The sequence below is a fragment of the Xyrauchen texanus genome, chromosome 24, assembly GCF_025860055.1.
Source record: "Xyrauchen texanus isolate HMW12.3.18 chromosome 24, RBS_HiC_50CHRs, whole genome shotgun sequence".
Lineage (NCBI taxonomy): Eukaryota > Metazoa > Chordata > Actinopteri > Cypriniformes > Catostomidae > Xyrauchen > Xyrauchen texanus.
The window spans coordinates 38,299,344-38,321,165 of record NC_068299.1 but is presented as its reverse complement, the minus strand read 5'-3'; the positions used below and the strand labels follow the sequence as shown (position 1 = coordinate 38,321,165).

The 21,822-nt window shown below is 37.3% G+C and overlaps 1 pseudogene; it reads right to left on the bottom strand.

Moving 5' to 3' along the window:
- The window catches only part of LOC127617770 (3-hydroxy-3-methylglutaryl-CoA lyase, cytoplasmic-like), a 50,338-nt pseudogene extending 35,363 nt beyond the window's left edge, over nt 1-14,975 (bottom strand).
- Between the last annotated feature and the right edge of the window lie 6,847 nt (nt 14,976-21,822).

Here is a 21,822-nt window from a genome sequence, read left to right as displayed (position 1 = left end):
GTGTTCCCTTGAGAGCTGTGTTTATGTGAGGAATAGGTGTTTCTGTCTTCACTAAATTCAAATGCATGACTTGTTTTGCATTTTTGACATATGGCAATGGATGCAATGCATTTTTGTCATATGGATTTATTCTAAGCAATTGCAGCCTGGCCAGAAACACTGTACACAGGCACAAATGCTTGGCCAGCGCATTGCAAGCTTGCAACGTGCACTTATGGTGTTACTGATAGGGCTACCTTCAAATGTATGAATGTATGTATGTATATATATATACCACAGTTAGTTCCGGTCCTTGAATCTGATTGGACGAGAGACGTTCCATGAGCACTGATGGTGTGACAGCATCAGCACTTGGACGCTTCACAATTTGTGTGTATCACTCCGCATTCATGCTGTTCTAAACTAAAGTGTATCTGTTAGGAGTTACTGGCTTTATTTTTGAAATGACATATTTTAGCCAGCAGGTGGTGTCAAAAGATATTTTTTGTGTGTAATATGAGCCAGTTGGTGATGTAAAGTGAATCCATTAGTCATTGTTTACATAGAACTGTGCTCCATGATCGCTGTATTACTAATACATCGACCTGCGGCCGAATCACAGCAGTGCTGATGTAGGACCATATCGCACTCTTGCTCATGTGATATTGCTTAAATATCATGGTTCTGCTCAGCAAACAAGAACAAGAAAAAGCCGTTGATACTGGGTACATCCCATAGTGGAGAGAAAAGAAGAACAAACTATGTGTATTATGTCAGTAACAAAGGTAACTTTTGGTGAATTGGCACCACATTTGGAGTGTCGGCAGAAGATTTGCTGAATGTGGTGTAAATAGTGGCATGTCAATCCATTGTTCCAAAATCTTGTTGATAACGAACATTAGCACCAAAGATTCAGGCTTGGTTTGAATAGGCCTTTAGTCATAATTTTTGTCTTTTGACAAAAATGTCCTTCATACTTAGTCAATATTTCATCATGTCATATTCATAATTTTTTGTCAGTTTCACTCTAAGATGACATGTAATTTTAGTTAATTTATCAATCTCCTAATAGCTAATAGCTCCTGAAATAATAGTATACTATTAATCCTGAAGTTTTAGCTACTGATTAAAAGTTACCATGTTGTGAATGCTTCATGCTTTAAAGACTGTTCCATGTTTTAGACAGTTTAGGATATTGTACTATGTGTAGTGCATTTTTACATAAAAATGCATTCTAATTAAAGCCCAATTTAAGTACAACTAAGTATTCACCTCATTATTTTTACATATGTAAGTTGTAATATTACGTTTATATGAGAATATGAAGAGATAAAATAATACTGCAATATTTTAACAGTACAGTGACCAACTTTTTGGAGGAAGAACTTATTTGTATAAAAAGAATTGATTAAAAATCATGAGGAACGTTTACATCAAGATGTAGACTGGAGTGCTGGTGCAAAATTTCATATGAATAAAATAGTCTACTCCTCTCTCACCGTTGCTGGCATGACAGTGATTACCCCTCCGCATGCCAAAGATTGCCTACCCCTGATATATATATATATCAGTGGCGGCTGCTGGTCTTTCAAAGAGGGGAAGCTCATTTTCGGCCTACATTATAAACTTATTTACCCTATTTTTTGCACTAAATCAATCTTAGGTGTTGATCTGCCCTGCTGTTTAATTCAAATTTTTTCCTCGTAAGGAAGACTTTCAAATGGCTTCGCCAAAATCAGGTCGACAATATTAGCACCGTCTGCCATCGTGCGCAGTTTCACCCGTACTGACGCTAGCCTAGCCTACTGTATGAATGAATGAATGAACGAACGAACGAACGAACGCTCTAAAACAAAATATATTAAACTTGGTAAAACTGAAACAAGGAATGTGGTGTATAATTGTGTGAAATGTATTATGCAAATTGACTAGCAATTTCGACAAACAAATATAAAGAAATAGGTTGCAGCAGTTTGTCTTTCGACTACACTTGAGAAATCCACGATGGGACTGAGCGCGAAATAGCTTCAGTGACTTCTTATAGTTCAGATTCGCTGTCAATCAAAAGGAGATGCAGTCTTTCGACAGATCATCCAATCATCACGCGGAAGCCCGGAGTCCGGGCCAGCCCACTCCTCATTCACCCCCAGAGACGCTGAGCGTCCGTGGGCGGGACATAATCGCAGCATTTATCCAATGACCGTCTATTTTCGAGCACTGAAAAAACTGTTCAGAGCAGCCCCATTGAAGTCAATGGACGCTCGGCTTCAACAGGGAAATGCACTGACGCTACGGGAATGTATGAGAAGAAAATCGAGTCAGCCGACCTGCTATATGTAATGTAGCTGATTCTGAACGAACTCGTCTTCGAGATGAACGTGTTCTAACGCATTTTTAGTCAATAAATTGTTTACACAATAGTACATATTTGACCATTATTTTTTTGACATTATAGGGAAGCTGAGCTTCCCTTGCAGTCTTAAAGAAATCCCCACTGATATATATATATATATATATATATATATATATATATATATATATATATATACAGTATATACCGATCAGCCACAACATTAAAACCACCAAAACAGCACCAGCCTGCATCTCAGAATAACATTCTTCTCACCACAATTGTACAGAGCGGTTATCTGAGTTATCGTAGACTTTGCCAGTTCAGTCTGGCCATTCTCTGATCTCTCTCATCAACAAGGTATTTCCATCCACAGAACTGCCACTCACTGGATGTTTTTAGTTTTTGGCACCATTCAGAGTTGGTGCCAGATGGGCTCGTTTGAGTATTTCTGTATCTGATCTCCTGGGATTTTCACCCACAACAGTCTCTCAAATTTACTCAGAATGGTGCTAAAAACTAAAAAAATCATCCAGTGAGCAGCAGTCCTGTGGACGGAAATTCTTCTTCCCACAGTAGTTGCACAAATTGCTGAAAAACTTAATTCTGACCATGATAGAAAGGTGTCAGAACACACAGTGCATCGCAGCTTGCTGCATATGAGGCTGCGTAGCTGCAGACTGGTCAGAGTGCCCATGCTGACCCCTGTCCACCACCGAAAGCACCTACAAAGGGCACGTGAGCGTCTGGACTGGACCGTGGAGCAATGGATGAAGGTGGCCTGGTCTAATTAATAACTTTTTCTTTTAGATCATGTGGTTGGCCGGGTGCATGTGCCTCATTTACCTGGGGAAGAGATGGCGGCAGGATGCACCACGGGAAGAAGGCAGGCCGGCGGAGGCAGTGTGATGCTCTGGGCAATGTTCTGCTGGGAAACCTTGGGTCCTGGCATTCATGTGGATGATAATTTGACATGTATCACCTACCTAAAGATTGTTGCAGATGGCAGTGGCCTCTTTCAGCAAGATAATGCAAACTGCTGTCTACTGTATGGGATGTGCTGGACCAACAAGTCCAATCAATTGAGGCTCCACCTCACAACTCACAGGACTTAAAGGATCTGCTGCTAACGTCTTGGTGCCAGATACCACAGGACACTTCAGAGGTCTTGTGGAGTCCATACATTGACGAGTCAGAGCTGTATATATATATATATATATATATATATATATATATATATATATATATATATATATATATATGAAATTAAGCATAATCTTAGGAGGGTATATATAAAATCTAATCTTTATGTACATGCTGTGTTCATTTTATAATTTTTGGAAATGTTTGTAATCATTTTCATCAAAGTGTATATATATATATATATACTATAATGACTCAAAAAAATTTAAGTAGTGTAACCACCAAGTAAAAGATATTAAAATACTGTCCTTGCATTTTAAATACATTATATATATATGTGTAAACTTAATCATTAATTTTAAGATAGTTTTATTATATTAGAAATGTATATAAAAAATGTATCTTTCATAAAAATGTCTGATTTAACTTCAGACAGTCATGAGGGTCTGAATGTGTTGTTGTTTTTGTTTTTTGTCACATGTCAATATGACTACCTGCATATTGGTTACACAACTTGACTTTGATTTGGTGGATTACATTTTTTGAAATATTTCAAAAAAGTCTTTCAACTCAGATATTGAAAACATGTTCATCATAGTAAAGGTGTATTCAAGTAATTGTTTTTTGTAAAATTCTCTTTTTATATAGTTTTGAATCACTTTAATCCAGACAAAAAATAATAATAAAATAATTATTTATTGTGATAGAAGTCTATGTAAATTATGCATTTATGTCCCCTCTGCCAACCCCTCCTGTACAGTAGATTATTAAAAAGAGTCCCATGATTGTGCCCCCATAACATCCCTTACCTGCAAAGCAATGAGAATGTTGGGCAGCGCTTGACCGTAGATGTTGTGGCAGTGCACTGTGAGTGCACTTACGGGCACCGCTGTCATCACATCACTCAGCATCTTGGCCATGCAGCCCGCAGTACCCACGCCAATGGTGTCCCCCAGGGAGACCTCATAACAGCCCAGTTCAAACAAGCGCTTTGCCACCTGGGCCAGAACAGAGGAAAGCCATGAACACACTATCCCTCCTGGAAACATAAACAACATGAAGGTGTGCACACAGAGAGCTCATTCTGAGTGTTAGAGAGGCACTGCTGTGTTACAGCATCATGCAGGTTTTTCACAAACATCGTAATAAGGGGCTCATGGGACTATGAAAATTGTGGGTAGAAAAAATATGCACAGCGCTCAACACTCTTAGATTTATCACATGCTGGAAGGCCCATTTAAAAGAACAGTTTAACCAAAAGTGAAAATTCTTTCATTATTTACCGGTACTCATGCTTATGTCGCCAAACCTATATGAGTCTCTTTCAGTGCAATACCAATATATCTTTTCACCGTTTTCTATACAATGAAAGTGGATGGGAACCAGGGGTTGTCAATACATGAACCATTGAAAGTAGATATCCTAAAAGTAGTCCATATGACTGTGTGCTATATTCCAAATCTGCTCAAGCCATGTGATTGCTTTGTGTGAGGAGCAGACAAAAATGGAATCTGACCAAAGCAGATCAGCAAAATGTAAACAAATTTAAGCAGTACAAAATGTAACCTTTGAAATGGACTACAAAGCTACAAAAATGGTGTGTCGATATTTTATCTAGTCTTCTCAGGTCAAGAGGATACATTGACATTTGCTCACAAGACACACTTTTGCTAGGGTGACACTTACATTAATGTTCCCTGTATTAAGTGTTTATAAAGGGGTTCGTTAATGATTAAAAAAATAATTTACATATGCATTATAAATCATTAATATGCAGTTATAACAACATTCATGGTGACTTTCATGCAATACCTGTCAACTAGTGAGCCATTTTACTTCACATTTAATACATGCTTTATAACACTTATTCAGCATTAGTAACCTATGAAAATGTACCCTAACGTAAAGTAGACATATGTGATGTATTTATTAAAGGAATAGTCCATGTTCAATACAAGTTCAAATCAATTAACAGCATTTGTGCCATAATATTGATTACCACAAAAAAACATTTTGACATCCCAAATTTCTTTAAAATAAATAAGTAAAATAAAATAAAAATCGAGGTACAATGAGGGACTTATAATGGAAGTATCTTGGGTAAATTTAGGGTTTTAAGGCAGAAATGACATTTTACAGATATTTTTATGGTCATGTTAGGGTTTTAGGGTAAACATTGTTAAGTCGTCATGGCAACAAAGTAGAAAAATGGATATAACTTTACACAGAAAGGTTTAGTAAGCGATTGTATCACACTAAAATGTTTTTGTTTTGTGGCTATACTTTTGAGTATTTTAACATGTAAAAGCATTTACACAATTGTAAGTGCCTTATTGTAACCCACATTTTTTGTGGTAATCAACATTATGCCACATGCTGTCGGTTAAGCCTAGCATGTATTAAACCTAGAACATTCCTTTCAGGACCTGCCAACATTAGAAACAAGTTAATACAATTTCAGTATGTTTCAATGGTCATCAGCCTTTATTATAGTGTGATATATGCTGTGAATGTGCATGAAAAACAATATTTTGACATCAGTGTGACAAGGAAACTGACAACACAAATGAACAAAGTGGACTGTAGCAAAATGACACAATACCTCATTTTAATCTCACTATCAGAGTCTATTTTGCTAAAGTGTAACATAGTCATGAATTAGTGCATTTTATGGTTTTAAGTAATATAAGTATAAATAAGTGCAGTTATTAGGCATTTATAACATATACTGTAAGTTACAATGCTCACTATTTGGCATGATTGGATGAAAGTTGTTTTACGCATGTTGCTATAACTGCGTTTAAATTCTTTTTAAGGCATTTGTAAATGACTTGTTATTCATTAATGAACCCCTAATGTAAAGTGTTACCTTTGATGGCCTGCTTTGGATTTATTGCTAAAAGCATCCGGAATATTCTTCCAAAATCTTGGAAGAAGTTGTGTTTGAAAGAACATGAGGGTGAATAAATAAAGACAGAATGTACTTTTTTGGGTGAACTGTTCCTTTTATTCTGCATTAGGCTGCTGTTTTACATTGAACAATTAGAATGCACGACTACACAATTCTCTTACTACACATTTGTGACTAGTGAAGGTTTTACTAGTCCCTCATACGGGCAGCCAAGAGCAGAGGAAACGTCCCTGGAAATACGTGAAAGAACTATCAGAGGTAAATTTCAGCCTATGCTGTAGAATATATAGCCATGAGCTTATCTGCAGTCATGCAACAGGTGAAATAATGCCAAGCTGTTTTATTGCAACCACAAGTAGACCAGAAGTGCTCCTAAGATGGAATACATCTATCACTGAATAAAACGAAATGTTCAGTGGCAGGCAAAACATATGGTCGGTGTCAAACAGTTGTGACAAACAGTACCAATAGTGTCGACAGTGGAAATGAGAAATGTTGCTGGAGAGTGACGTAAAAGCTATATGTGCTTTCCATATGTGAAGGAAACATTTACTGCTGGACACAGTGAACAAACAAGTGAAAAGTTGAGAATGTTTCTCTTGGGCTCATGCTAAGTCAGACGATACTGCTGTTTGCTACCAGAATTTCCGTGGAGTTTCTACTTGAGCAGCAGGCGTTGAGTCACATTTGCCAGAGTGTGTACGTCAGACTGAAGTTTGGCAGGGTTTTTCTTCAATGAGAGAGCACAGCCTACAAACTCTGGACACATCTGGACTTGTACTTGTAAGTGATACAAAGCACCACACTGCAGACGCATCTGGAAATTGAATTATTTACTCATTAATTCTAGAATAATTTCATGTCGCTTGTGTGCGCCATCCCAAAACCTCAAAGAAGAATAGTCCAAAAGTAAGTTCAAAAATAAAAGAAACCATTGACCTTTTGGTTTAACCAAAAATACATCTTAGAACTTTCTTAAATAAACAGAACTGTGTACAGTACTCCTACAGCACAGTACAACAGTCTTAGTAAGGCATGTAGTTCCTTAGTACAGGGGACAATCCCCCTAGAACAAGTATCTTACTCAAGGGTATAATGGTGGCAGCTCATGGGCAGGTCCATATGGATTCTGGACCAAAAAGCTCTGCAGATTCAGCATCATTGGAACACCTGTTATTCCCAAAGTTCTACACATTGCCCACTCTCGTGTCTTCGTTTATCACATTTATTGGCTAATTAGATTTTGCTTTCAGCCACCAGTGGACTCTCAGCTCCATTTCCAAATAATTTCCCCAAACCCCACAGAACATGCAAAATTGTCAGCAGATTTAATCTGGGCCTGCACATGGGTGTCCCTTGTAATGTTCGAACCTCAACCATACAGCTACAGTATGTACTTGACCAAAATGACCCTTACCGCCGTGTGTACACATTACGTTTCGTGAATTTAACAATGACATACAGTATAAAAGACCAAAATAAAAATGCTAGAATGTCAGCCTTTTGTCAATAAATGGAAACTGATGCATCAAAGGTATTAGTTAATCGTATCATCTTCCTGAAAATCAATCAAAAATACCTCCATTTGGTCCAGATCTTCATCCACTATGCCACACAAACCCTTTAAGTAATTATAAGCGTCAACACAATCCTGGCATTGAAAATATTTCTACATTACTAGCTACTGTATGTGTTCATCAAAGCTGCAAAACGAATTCAAGCAAAAACTTGGAATATCACAAAACAATTTTAGAGTACAGCATCGTTGACATCCCATGTGTGTAAGAGAACAAAATGAAGTTGAAGCCAACGTGGCTCTTTTACTAAATGTAATAAATTGCTTGCAGTTTAGAGCGTGCAGACAAAATACTCTTGACGAACTTCATGTTTACTAGCGATATGGGAGGTAATAATAGTCAATCATTTTGATGACCTGATTTGTGTCCAGCATTTCAAAATGACCAGAGCAACATTTGAGACGCTCTTTAACGATATTGATGGAATCTTTTAGCGAATTATGCATTCACATGGACATTTGAGGCAAAGGAGCATGACTTTTTTGATGCGCATAAGTAATAAAAAATGTACTCACCTCAAGTCAGCCGACTCTATAGATTTTTTTAAGCACATTTTGGCAACTTTCTTTGCATCTTAGTATTTCCTTTGAGCAAATTTAATGCGATTTCCCAGAATTTACATAAAAGTATGTGGGTGAAAAACCAGCTACTGCTATATAACTCGTTACCACACCCCTTGTATTGACTATTCGCACACAAATTCTGAACTCCACAGAAAGCTTAGCAAATTCAGCAAAAAGTAGAACACACATCATGCATAGTTCTGCACGTCCATTGCACATTTCTTCCTTCAATATTTTTGCTATTTTGAATATGCTTTCAGATACCAGAAAGAGTGTAGTAATTTCAGATCTATTTAACACACACCATTCAGAATTCTGTTAATTTTCCCCAAAATCACTGCAGAAGATACAAAAAGGCATCAGTTTCCATCTGGGATCAAGGGTTGTCCCTTCTAAAGGTTCAACATACAGCCATCCAGCCACTAGTTCTTTATGCACAATATGTACCAACTGTACGATTAAGTACAATTCACAAAACAATCCTTTCATCTGCTTAACCTGGTTTGATTGCTTGGATTGTTTTTGTAAGATCAGCCTGATGTTTACCTGATTTTCACTCCAAATTAGTGTTTAAATGTGAAAGTGCACATGATGGACACTGGCCTAGAGAAATAAGTAGAATAGTTGGAGTCAGTAACACACACCCCCGCACTGGGATCCCCTCCTGTTTGGCTTCAGTGATGACCTGCTTGAACCTCCTCAAACTCTCCTCTATGGAGCAGTTGATGTTCTTCCTGCAGAACGTCTCTGAAGCAGAACCAAACACTGCAACTTCAGTTGCTCCCGCTGCAAACTTCAACAGGAAACATTTCATCAAACTTGTGCTGATAGATGTTGGCTTATAAGGGCGAATCGCTTGATTAGCAAGCGAAGCAATTAGAGATGTGGCTCATTTACAAATGAATGCTCAAAATGAAAGCTGCAAAGGTTGTGCTTGTATGTAAAGTTAAGTGACCCTGGAAGCGTAGGTAGAGAACATGTATAAGTAAAGTGGTTTATTATACAAGAACAACATCATTGACCTGGCATGGAAGGTAAATTGCAAATGTCACTTGTAAATAAATGTTAATGATGCAAATATTTACTTACAGCTGCCTGGAAGCCCTGAGTATTGGGCGTCAGAACAGGATATCTTACTTCAGGAGACCTTTTAATGCCCTGCGGCACTGCAGTGTGATCTGTCATCTAATAAAAACACACAGTGTGTCAAACGATAAGAAAAGAGATATTATATGTGTGGGTGAGAAACAGATCAAGTCCTTTTGTTCTATCAATTATACTCCCTGCCCAGTAGGTGGCGATAAGCATGAAGAAAGTAAATCGCTAAAGACAAAAGAAGAATGTGAACGTGGGGATAATTTTTGTGCAATTAAATGCCCCCTTGACAAATATATTTTTATTTGAGATAACTGATAAACACTTATTGTTCTATTTTAGGCATGGTTACATATTATCACACTCAAACACACACACACAGTATATAATATTATATGCTGTTTAATATGATCAGGGTTGGGAGGGTTACATTTGAAATGTATTCCACTACAGATTACAGAATACATGCTGTAAAATGTGATTTGTAACGTATTCCACTAGATTAATCAAGATCAGTAACGTATTCTAAATACTTTGGATTAATTCTTCAGCACTGGTGGATTTTTACACTTGTTTTGACTATAAAAACTCTGTCAGTACAGTAAGACAAAATACACATGTATATATAAATTCTCAGAAAAACCTAAATATCATATGCAGTGTTGTTTCTAAAACAAATAAATCAAACTGATCTTGTTTTAAGGAATTTTACATATTTTTACAGGAAAACAATTCAAAAATTTGTATCAAGAATATGATTTTTGCCCTAATATCAAAGGTCTTAATTTATGCCAAATGATTTTTCAAAAACAAATGCAGTTTTTGGACACAACTAGAATACCCAGTTCAGTGGTTTTGTGTAGACACAAAGAGGCCAGAGAATATCACTCAACACACTATTGAGGCTTTACAATAGCAGCTTATTACCTGTGCTATCCACTTTGAAGACACAAAGCTAGTGGCTTCGATCACAGGCAAGCCGGTCTGAGAGAGCATGTCTATCAGCTGGATTCTGACCCCCGTCTGCACTATTTCCTGCACAAATACAATGGCACAAAGGTCTTGGGTTTCTAGCGATGCTCCCAGGGAGAGTGTACATCTGTGAGCCACAGGTACAACATGCTTTTGAGATGAATAATTCATTTACCAATACAACCCAATGAATCATTTTCTTGGGAAAAGATACAATAGCACAGTACATCATAAGGAAGCAATTACCAATTCAGAGTATTGTGAAAATGGAAATATATGTCATAAAAAATGTGTTATACGTGAATGTGTAATTGATAAGCCATCTGCTAAAGGTACATGTTACATGTTTTGTGTTCATTGCAGTTATGTGGATCAGGTGTTAAAGAAAATTTACTAAATTAATTTTAAGTAACTGCTCAACATATTTGGGTCCTGTAAATAAATAAATAATTAAAATCACACTCACACTTTTGTTTTATTATTATTTGTCTGTTTTTAAGATTTACATTGTTAAATTTTATAACAAAAATCCATCAACCAGTTGTGTAATGTTCAATAAAACTGAATTAAAAAAAAATCATTAATATAATTTTTTTTTTCTTTTTTTTTTTACATTTTATTTTAAATAATTAAAAAATAAATTTGATGGAATTTTGTAATATATATATTTTTTCAGTATGAATATTTTATTTATTTTTTTTTGCAAAAATAAACGAGGCCTAGTAAGTAGTTCCCTAGTGGGTTTAATTGTGATAATTAAAAAAGTTTGTTAATTTTGAAAAAAGTTTAAATCTGCCTGTTTTAAAAAAAAAAATCAACCCCTGGGACAGGAAGTTGAAGAAACAGAATTTCCATGTAAAAAAAAACGTATACCAGTTAAAGGTGGTTTTCGATGGTCAGGCTGGCGTAGTTTGATGGGTTTTAGAGGGTTTTTGGGCATTTATTAGCTGGTAGACTTGCTTAAACCAGCTATAACCTGCAGCAAAACACCTCAGGCTGGTTTATGCTGGTCTTATCAGCAATGTTTTGGTTTATTATGTTTAAGTACTAAAGATATAAAGTGAAGGGTATAGATAAAACCATCTCATGTTGAAGTCCATATCTTGGATCGACCTCCATATTTCTGACAAAATGTGGAATCTTGGACAGTTTGGAACAGTGTAAATTGAAAAAACAATGAGAAAGGAAGGACAATATAACAATTTCACAGAGCGAATCTGAGAGGTGGAGTAAAACATCCTCTGCGCTGTGCTTCCTCTCAAATGATGTGTATGAATTCGTGATTTGAATCTGAGATCCTCGCCAGGTCATTTATGACATAATGTGCATGGAACGATCCAACTTCCAATGATAAAACCAAAGTCCGACCTCTGAATTTGGGGAGTAGTGTTACGAGAGGCCAACAGACTGTTTATAGAAGATTTGAATGGCTATAAAACTCAGCCTCTTGATACTGAAATCCTTCCATCGTGGAAGTGTTCCGAGCCTGCATAGCATCTTTAGAGCTGAGCTTGATTTAATAATGCTATCATGAAAGGAGGAAAAGGATGTGTGAACGGAACAGTAATAAATTGTTCTCTTTAAGATGTTTCGGTGTGCAGCAGGTAGGCGGTGGAGGACCGGAGTGGTTTGTCCTGTTATCACCCCAGGCCTACAGTTAAAACAGCCAATTAAATTCAATCATCAATCAAACTCACTTTCTTTAAACACTTAAACAGCTCTTTAAACACTCTCTTAAACACTACTTTTCTAGGTGGATGAACTTTTGATTTTGCATTACCAACATAATTCTTGTGGGTGGAGTCTGATCTATGTAAACCACATACATAGATCAGCATGGCTCATTGTACGTATTGCAGCAGATATCTGGTTAAATTAACTTTAGAAGTGCAACAAATAAATTCATTTCATTGCCTTTCACAGAAATCACAAGTAAATTAGTAAATTATCAGTTCATAAACACTTTTTGCCCTTTTCCTCACACAATGCTATCTAATAGGGATGTGTAGTGAAGTCGTTATTTGTATTTTTATCTGTTCATATGACAGAATTATCTGTATCTGTCTCTGTCTTCGGATAGAACCGGTTGTTGGCGGGGCTTAACCCGGAAGTGCTTCAAAACTAAACGAAATACCCATTTTTTTATGTTACTCTTACATTAATAGTTTCTATTAATAAAATATGCCTTGTATATGCCTTTTCATAATAATATATAATAATAATAATCATTCTATCAGGAAGACTCGCAGACTTGAGTGAGATTTAGATGACATTTATTTGATGAATATAAAACAGAAATGTAATGTCTCTCTTTGGTGTAGGCCCCATCTGGCGGTTCGAAGAAGTTGTACTCAGAACCGTCATATCCTGTCGGAGATAGGAGGCAGGGGCGAGGAGCCTTCCCCTGAGCAGGACGGGACTCAACTGGTGATGGTAGGGTGGTGGAGGTTGCCGTGTTAGCAAACTGAAACATCAATGTGATAGATTGTGAGCAGACTTATAACGTAATTGCTTACATGTGATTGGCTGGGAATTACCCAGCTAATGGTGCGATGATGTACAGCTGCTAGTCTTCCTGCTAGAACTACACTGCGCTTACATTTATTATTATTATACAACATGTATTTAAACAAAAATAAATTTCATTCTTTTTGTTCTTGCCAGATGAAGCTGAATTTGAATATTTTGTGGTTTCTCCTGGTATTTCTGATATTAATATCTTTTTCATTTTTCATTTGTCTGTGCATGTATAACAACATTATTCTGAAGGCAGGAAGTGTCAAGCAAAATTTGAAATGTCAAGCACAAATTTTGCATTGAATAATAAATTCAAATTCAAACATTAAAAGAAATCAAAATAAATCAACATAGCCAATAAACAGATGAAAGTCCCGTAAATTTATCAGGATTTTTTACGATAAGACACCATTACTTAGTTAAATAATAATAATAATAATAATAATAATAATAATAATAATAATAATAATGTTGTTTAAATAGCGCCTTGCCAGAAGTAGGACAGTTTAAAGAAGAAGAAAAAAACAGACAGAACATGTTTATGTTTGTTTTAGATAAGGAGGAATATTCCTAATAGATGAGTACTCTTTGGAGCATTTAGCCTTTTATGGAGCAATTTAACTCCACTGGCCAAAAGGTTGTTGAGCATGGGGGACTTGTCGCTGTCTTTTTCTGCATATCGCATCCCTCTTTGCGGCCCTCTTCAGCCAGTCGCGGCCCATCCGGCATAACATGGCAGCCGGTTTCAGCCAATTTGGCCCACCAGAAAAAGTCCCAGTTCTTCCTATAGCCAGTCCGCCCCTGGCTAAAAGTGTCATAGTCATATGTATATATATATATATATAAAATATAAAACTTCAGAACCCTTTAGAGGACATGGATGGAAGTAGTTTAGTTCTTTGTTTCCTCGTAATACAATTTGTGTTTCCTTGCAATAATTTGCAATGCCTCACAATGATTTTGCGATCCCTTATGGAAATTAACCATGGTTTTACTACAGTTATATTGTAATTCACCAATGGTATTTTTAGTATAACCATAACATTTACTAAGGTTTACTACAGTAACCATATTTTAACCATGATATTAGTGGTTGAACCATAATAATAATAAAGGAAACCAAAACTGTAATTGTAATTGTACTAACATTAATCATGGTTAAAATGTGGTTACTGAAACCAAGGTAAATGTTTTTTACTACAAATATCATAGTTAAACAATAGTTACTGTAGTAAAATCATTGTTTCAGTAGTTTTCATTTGAGATAAAGGTATTGTCACAAATGATGTCAATAGAACCCAGAACTTTCCTTTAACCCCAGACTGTTCCAGGAGATTGGCCCTGTAGCAAGGGTGTAGAAAGGAAATCATTTTTGGGTGCGCCTCATTAAAAATGGATGGGCCAAGTTTTCGCCCAGATGTGTTTTTACAAAATGTTCCTTAACAACAGAGAAGTGATACATTCAAACGTTTATTTCACACTTTCAGAAATCAGATTTATGCATTTTTTAAAACTATTATATAAATATATATTTGAATTCAAAGATTAACCTCTAAATTTCTGGGTGAGCCTTGGTCTAATTTGGGTAGGCCTAGGCTCGCCCTGGCCCACCCTTGGGTATGCCACTGCCCTATAGTAAATTCATGGTGACATCACGTAAAAGTCGTTGAAACAAATGTTGCAAAAAACAATGATTTGATTCTACTCAGTCTGATGAATTTATGTGTTGGTTATTCAGAGGAGAGTATCTATAGGATTTCTTTTCTTCCTATAGCCAGAAGAAAAGAAATATTTTCTATAACTCATGTAATCGTGCAAGAGACTTTCATAGCTCAGGCAGACTTGACTGCATTGGAGATGTTCTCCATCCGGCGAGCACGGCCTGCTAGCCAAGTGTCGCTCCCTTCTGACACCTGTAGAGATCAGTTCATACACACTTCTTTACACTGTATTCTGAGCTATCAGAACAGCATTGGGAGCCTGAGGAATTTGAGGGCATCAGGAGCAAAATATGACTTGGCTGTTACCATGGCAGCAGCATCCCTGCCTATAGAGGCGAAGGGCATCAAACTGCATTTTGTTAGATCTAGACTGACAGCTCCATGTGAAGTATGTGACACGCTGGGATTCTCGGCTCTACAATAAGACTAACCGCAAGCTGCTTATTTTACAGTGCTTGGCTCCCCTTCACAGTGGAACTCTATGGCTTGGGGGAATTACGCAGCTTTGATTGATCTCCTGTGACTGAGGATTTCAATGGTCGGTCATGCCACTGCTTGCCAATGTCAACTGTGCTCTGTTATAAAATCTCTCTCTGTAAAGTTGGGCCACAATTTACTTGTGAAAGAGCCATTCTTCTCAGCCCAGGTGCATACAATAGAGAGGTTTAAGGAGGCTCTTGTGCTGAGCTCTTCCTCAATAAGATGACGGAGAACAGTGAGAGAGTCTGACTTCTATCTCAGAGGAGGAAAAAGCGACTAGAGTGACCGGGGAGCCCACTTATTAGGTATCAGTATTTTTGCATGACATACAGACTGATGCCTCATAAGTTGAATTGAAATATTTTGAAATAACTATAGAAAAAAGCAAAGAATGACCAACTGAGGGAGTTCAGACACTTTTTGAGAAATTACTTTTCCATGACCTGCCCAGTTGTTTTTTATATACATACACATACACCTCTGCAAAATGATCAGTTTCTCTGGATTTACTATTTATAGGTATGTGTTTGAGTAAAAGAGGTTTTCAATGGGGTTCAGGTCTGGAGATTGGGTTCGCCGTGACAGGGTCTTGATCAGGTGGTCCTCCATCCACACCTTGATTGACCTGGCTGTGTGGCATAGAGCCTTGTCCTGCTGGAAAATCGAATCCTCAGGGTTGGGGAACATTGTCAGAGCAGAAGGAAGCACGTTTTCTTCCAGAATGTACGTGGCTTGATTCATGCATCCTTCACAAAGATAAATCTGCCCGATTCCAGCCTTGGACCACCAGATCAACAACGAACATCCACCTGGTCATCTAAAGTTTAGACAGAGACCCAGAGAGGCCTTCAAGCCACATTGTCTCGCACCCACTCTGAAGTTTGGAGGAGCATTATTGTCTTATTCATGCTTAACTAGTATTTATTGTGAACCCTTAAAATAAAGTGTTATCATTTTGTTAAGACTTTACAATAATTAGATTTTAGTTAAGGGTTTATAAAGGGCTTAATTAATGAGTAATAATTCCTTTACAAATGCATTATTAAATATTAATATATGGTTATAACAATATGTTTTAAAAAGGGTTACTTTTATTAGAGACTATTTAGCACAGACGTGCCACTTCTGTTAAAATTAATGAAATTAAATGAATGAAATTTGAGTAGGCTAATCCTGTGCCTGGTTTTGGACTTTTTGTCCCCGTTTGAAATCATTTCAGTCATTTTTAGTACAAGTTTTAGTCTTCAAATGCATTTTTCAGTAAAATGAAATCAATTATGAAGGATTTCCATGCACAGTACACAGACTATTTGATAAGTCAAGTCATTTATTTTTGATAAATAATAGTGAATATAAGTTTTTATTATTATCATGATCATAATCATCCTTTTTAATGACGATGAAATTAAATATGAAGCAATGACACATAATTAATAACATGCAATAATGTTCTTAAATGAATATACATGCATAGTCTCTGCATGCTAATTTGTATGGACTTCATATATGAAAACGTGTAATCCAATGCAGTCACTGAGCCCGGGAGTTCCCGGGAACATTCTGCAGTGGGTGTGTATGATTCTGAATTACCCCCAGCTGCAGTAAGCTGCATTAGATCCGTGTCCCTAATCAACCACTTAACATTTCCTATCCTTCAATGTTCACTAGGACAAAAAGTGGACATTCATCTTGACAAATACCAGCTGTCGGTGTGTACTTCAAAGTGGAGCAATACACCTCCAGGGCATCCTGGATAACGTAAAGTAACACAGCGCAGGTGAGTGGGTGTGGGGGCTTTTCTGGAGTCTTTTTAACATTCCATACGTGCTCTTGTAAACATTGAGCCGCTGAGCTGGACAGCAGGATGAAACGTTAAATAAAGTGCAATTTCATTAGCCATTATCTGAAAGCATGGAGTTGTTCGGCTGTACCAGATGTTCACCTCCTTTTACCTCTTTATTTTTGCAATTGTAGATGATTTAGAGCAGACTAGTGTACACTGCACTGCGTTTTGCACAAAAATATCCTGCTGGGTGAGCTTTGGGCCACTGGGAAATTAACCTTTGCATCTGTGAGCTCAATTGGTAAAATATTTATTCTTTACGATGTAAATTACGTTCTGCCATGTAGTGTAATTGATGGCACTACAGTGACTCATACGCTCAGTCAACACTCAAACTCTACACAAATCTGTGAAAGCAGGCAGTTCTATCAAACAAGCTTGATTTTGTGTGTTTTTGCTTCCCAAAAATGTGTCAGAGTGCAATTCATAATGCAATGTTGTTGCAAAGGGCGCTATATAAGCCAAACCTGTATGTCACAAGACAAATCATAGTCTGAGAGACCCGATTTAAAATGTGTAGTTACTAGATATCTGTAACAAACTACATTTAAAAGCTTATTCAAGTGAGATTATGTTTCACGGTAGCTCAACTGAGTCCAGAAATGCAAGCGAGTTGACACCTGATGTGTCATAGAAGCACCACAAAAGATGTGGTAGTTTCCGTAGTTGCAGTTTTATCTCACATTTGCTTTTTATGACACTATCAGTTAAGTTTAGGTTTAGGGTTTAGGGTAGGGAACTAAGTTTTGTTGATTTAAATCTTGATGGAGCATTAAACTTAAAAACCTCATCTGCTTGGGAGAAAAGTTGAAACCTGATCCCGGCCTGTTTCCAATACATTGTGACCCTACCCGACCAGGACCGTCAAATTTGGAGCCCGAACCAAACCCAGTCCCAAAATCGTTCATTCTCTTTATGATTTGTACTCCAAGCAAATACATTTGTTGCAATAGGCTGTATTTTATTTAAGCATCGAAGGCAACATTTATAACAGTATAGTCACAGTAAACATACACAGTTTTAAAAAGGCACGGCAATCCATTAGCACACCAGAGCAAAAGGGAAAAAACGTAGGCTTTGCAGGGTAAAGAACAATCTGGAATCATGTGTGAAAGTGTTAGTCACATGAAGTCATCTTTGCGTTGTGAACTTCTTCAGATTGTTAAATCGACATCGGCAAAAATGAAACAGATTCAGAATGAAATAGAAAGCATGTGTCGCTTCTCTTTAACTTGACATAATGTCTGAAAACTGTAGCGGTCTGGCACGAGATGCTGAAAAAGTGAAAAAGTCAAATACGTTGGTCCAGCGTGATTACATTTAAAAAGTACATTTGCATGCAAAAACACAGTCGGTATGAACAGCCGAAAAACTCCGTAAACATGACCCGAAACCCACCAGTTTGTTAGATTCCATTGTGCTTGGGTCAAGTAACAAACCTCTAGTAGTTACTGTGTTTTGGAGTTTTTTTAAGGCAGAATAGAAACAAGGTCAGGTTTCTCTTTCAGCTCAACTACTGTCAAGGCGGAGCAACAGTTTGAAGATAATCTAGTTGGTTTTGTAGTTTATAGTCCTAACACTTGAATAACATATCTAGTTTAATGACATAGACATTTTAATGCAATATGCATGTACTGAGGTTTGTTACACAGGAATGCACATTAAGTATGGCTGATGGGACTGCTACGCAAATGTGTGAATGCAATTGCTTCTAGATATCGAAGCTCTGATTTCACTCGTCGCTGTGTCACAGCACAGTTTGTAATGCAACGCAAGAACGCATTGCATTCTCAGCGTTACCATAAGAGGTGCTATTCTGTTCATGGTATGAACTGACTTCTTTTTATGGCCATTTTTCTTTTTCAAATTAATTACTGTCATGGTAGAGTAGTTTAAAGATAATCTTATTGAGCATGTTAATATTGACATGCTTATAGCTGAATAGTATAAAAGTGAGAAAAGTTCAACTCCAGAAGCGTGCAAGAGGCTTATTGGTTTTGGGTGCTGGGTCTCATCCTAAAAATATCATGCTGTTACAAGGGACAGAACTCTTTTATTGTCTCCCAGAAAATTAGTTCTAGTGAAATCCAGGATACAACGGCATAACAAACTATACCCATGACTAACACAAGGCTCCAAATCTGTTTGATGACTTTAATGAGGGGAGAAATGGAGCTCCATGATGTGGATGAATGAAGAAGATAAATCGCAGATGAAACGAAGTCCTGCTCCGATGTTTTATTTAGTGCGCTGGTGTAATCGGGAATTGTAAGTGAAAAAGTTTGCTTCTTCGCTTTTTCATCTTTAGGATAAAAACAGATGTGAGAAAAGTGCTTTACGGGGAGCTGGTTTAGATGAAGCATCAAAGAGGTTTAAAGCCATCTGATAAATCCTGAAAACCGAGTGACCCGCTGAAAATTCAAGACAGATTCGATACATTTTCATCCTCCCATACAATTGCAATTGCAACTTAGAAGCTGCTAGAGTTGATTCAAGCTCTAACTGCAACATCAAAAGTTCTGTGGAGACTTGGGAACACAGCAGGCTGTTTTAGGGGAACATTTTATTGTGAAAGAATGACCAGAAGTCATATCAACAAAATGTTACTGAGAAAAACTGTAGTCGCACTAATTTTATACCACAAGAACAATACTTTTGACATGTATGTATAAAATGACACCCAAGAGATGAAGACATACAGTATCAGAGGTCTTTTCTACATAAGGGTGGCAGTGACGTGCGCAGACATTAGCAGGGACAGGGACGGAAGGATAATATTTTTGTGTATTGTTTTAATGAGTAGTAGTTATAAATAATTAATTTCTTTGCTTTTTAGGTATTTAACCACTTAAATACTTGGACTTTTTATCAGACCTGATACTCGTCTGAGGTAAGAGCACTTCAATGTCCTGTGGCGAATTCAAAACGTTTTTGCTTCCGTGAAGGGCACTGCTGCAGGAGGGGATGCCAATCGAAAGCTCGTTCAAAGCGAAAGTGGAAAAAATGAATCTTTTCTTGGAGGGCTCTTCCACAAGACTGTTAGTGAAAGGTGCATTCATACAGTAATGCCATGTTTCCTTCAGAGTACCCACTTCGAGGGCTCTGCGGTGCGGAGTGAGTATAGGGCATAGGGAGGATCACTTGCGATTGGATCCGCCCCCGATCAGCTCTCGCTGAATGTCAGTGAATAGGCTATTTCAAAAAATGCATTGGTAATCAGAAACTTTTTGCTTCTGTGTGACACTGCATCCACACAGATAGGTGTCAGTGTAAAGTCCAAAACCACAGTTGGACTTTAACAGAAACAATAATTACTTTATCATTACAATACAGTGGTCAAAGTGAGAGGGGATGTCCTGCCGAGAGCCCCCTGAAGCACCGACACTGCACTGACTAATGACTTCAGCTTAAGCATGGACCATCAGTTAACAACCACAGAGCACACAGAAGCTTTGTCTTTAAAGGTTTCCAAGCTAAAGTTAAACTTCAATTCACCTATTGAGAAAATGAATGGGAGTTTTACTTCCGAAACCAGACTGTTGTGCTCTATTGCCCATTTATCACCTTAGCTGCCATGGCAGTTTTGCATTTGATTAAAACCATAGAATCAGATTTGCTGGTTGCAGTCCAGGGAGAATATGAGAAAAACACTAAACTAGTTCCATGCAAGTGAACAGAATTCATATTCACTGAATTAAATGAAATAACCTGAAGCCTTTATGCATTTCAATGCATATTAAAACAATTCAGAAAATTCTAAAACTGTCAAGACTGTGAGCCTGTGCTTTATTGTAAATAGTCCTTGAAATTTAAGTTAGCCTCTGCTTATATTCCCCTGCTAATTGTTTTGCATGCAAAATTCAGAAATGGTGCATCGTGTTCGGTACACATGTGAAACCAAGGCCGATTCCGTTTTTGAACCTGGATGCAAATGCTGGCAAAATAAGGGGAACATGACAGCATAGAGGTTGGAAACAGCATGGCAAAAGTGAATAAATAATGACTGAATTTTCATTTTTAGGCAAACTCTTACTTTGATGTCTATTTTGGAGACGCTCTATTCAAACAGTAGAATATTCCCCATTCAACAATGTTTGGAAGTCCATTTTTTAACCATGTTTGAAATGAATGATAAAAACTGAACTTTCTGTGTCCACCACATGACAGATTGGCCATATTATAGTCACACCGCAGGCAGTTTACTTTGAGAAAAGTTTGCTGGATGGCTAGTCAGTGGAAAACTATGTATTAACACATTTTGACATTGATATATGTGGACAGATGTTTTAATGTGTGTTTAGATGTATTGAGTGGATTTTTTAATTGCACCATGGAGTTACCCTGGAGAAGATTTGCTCACTCCACACAAAGTTCAAATCCAATGAGTTCAAAAGGTTTCAGATTTTTTTCAGCACTCCATTTACAGTAGCAAACCAAAAAAACAAAAACAGCTGCTTATGAGTTAAGTGTGCAAAAAGGTTTTCTCATGATCTTGCTAATCTATTTGGACCAAATAAGAAATAGCAAGCCAGCTTCAACTTTAATAATGATATATAGCCCTCTTCAAATAAAATATAGAGCCCTCGTTATGAGCGCAGCTCCACCTTGCATTGCAGCCATTCATTGCTGAGTGTGAACTCCCAAATTTATTGATGGTGTTTGTGTGGAATG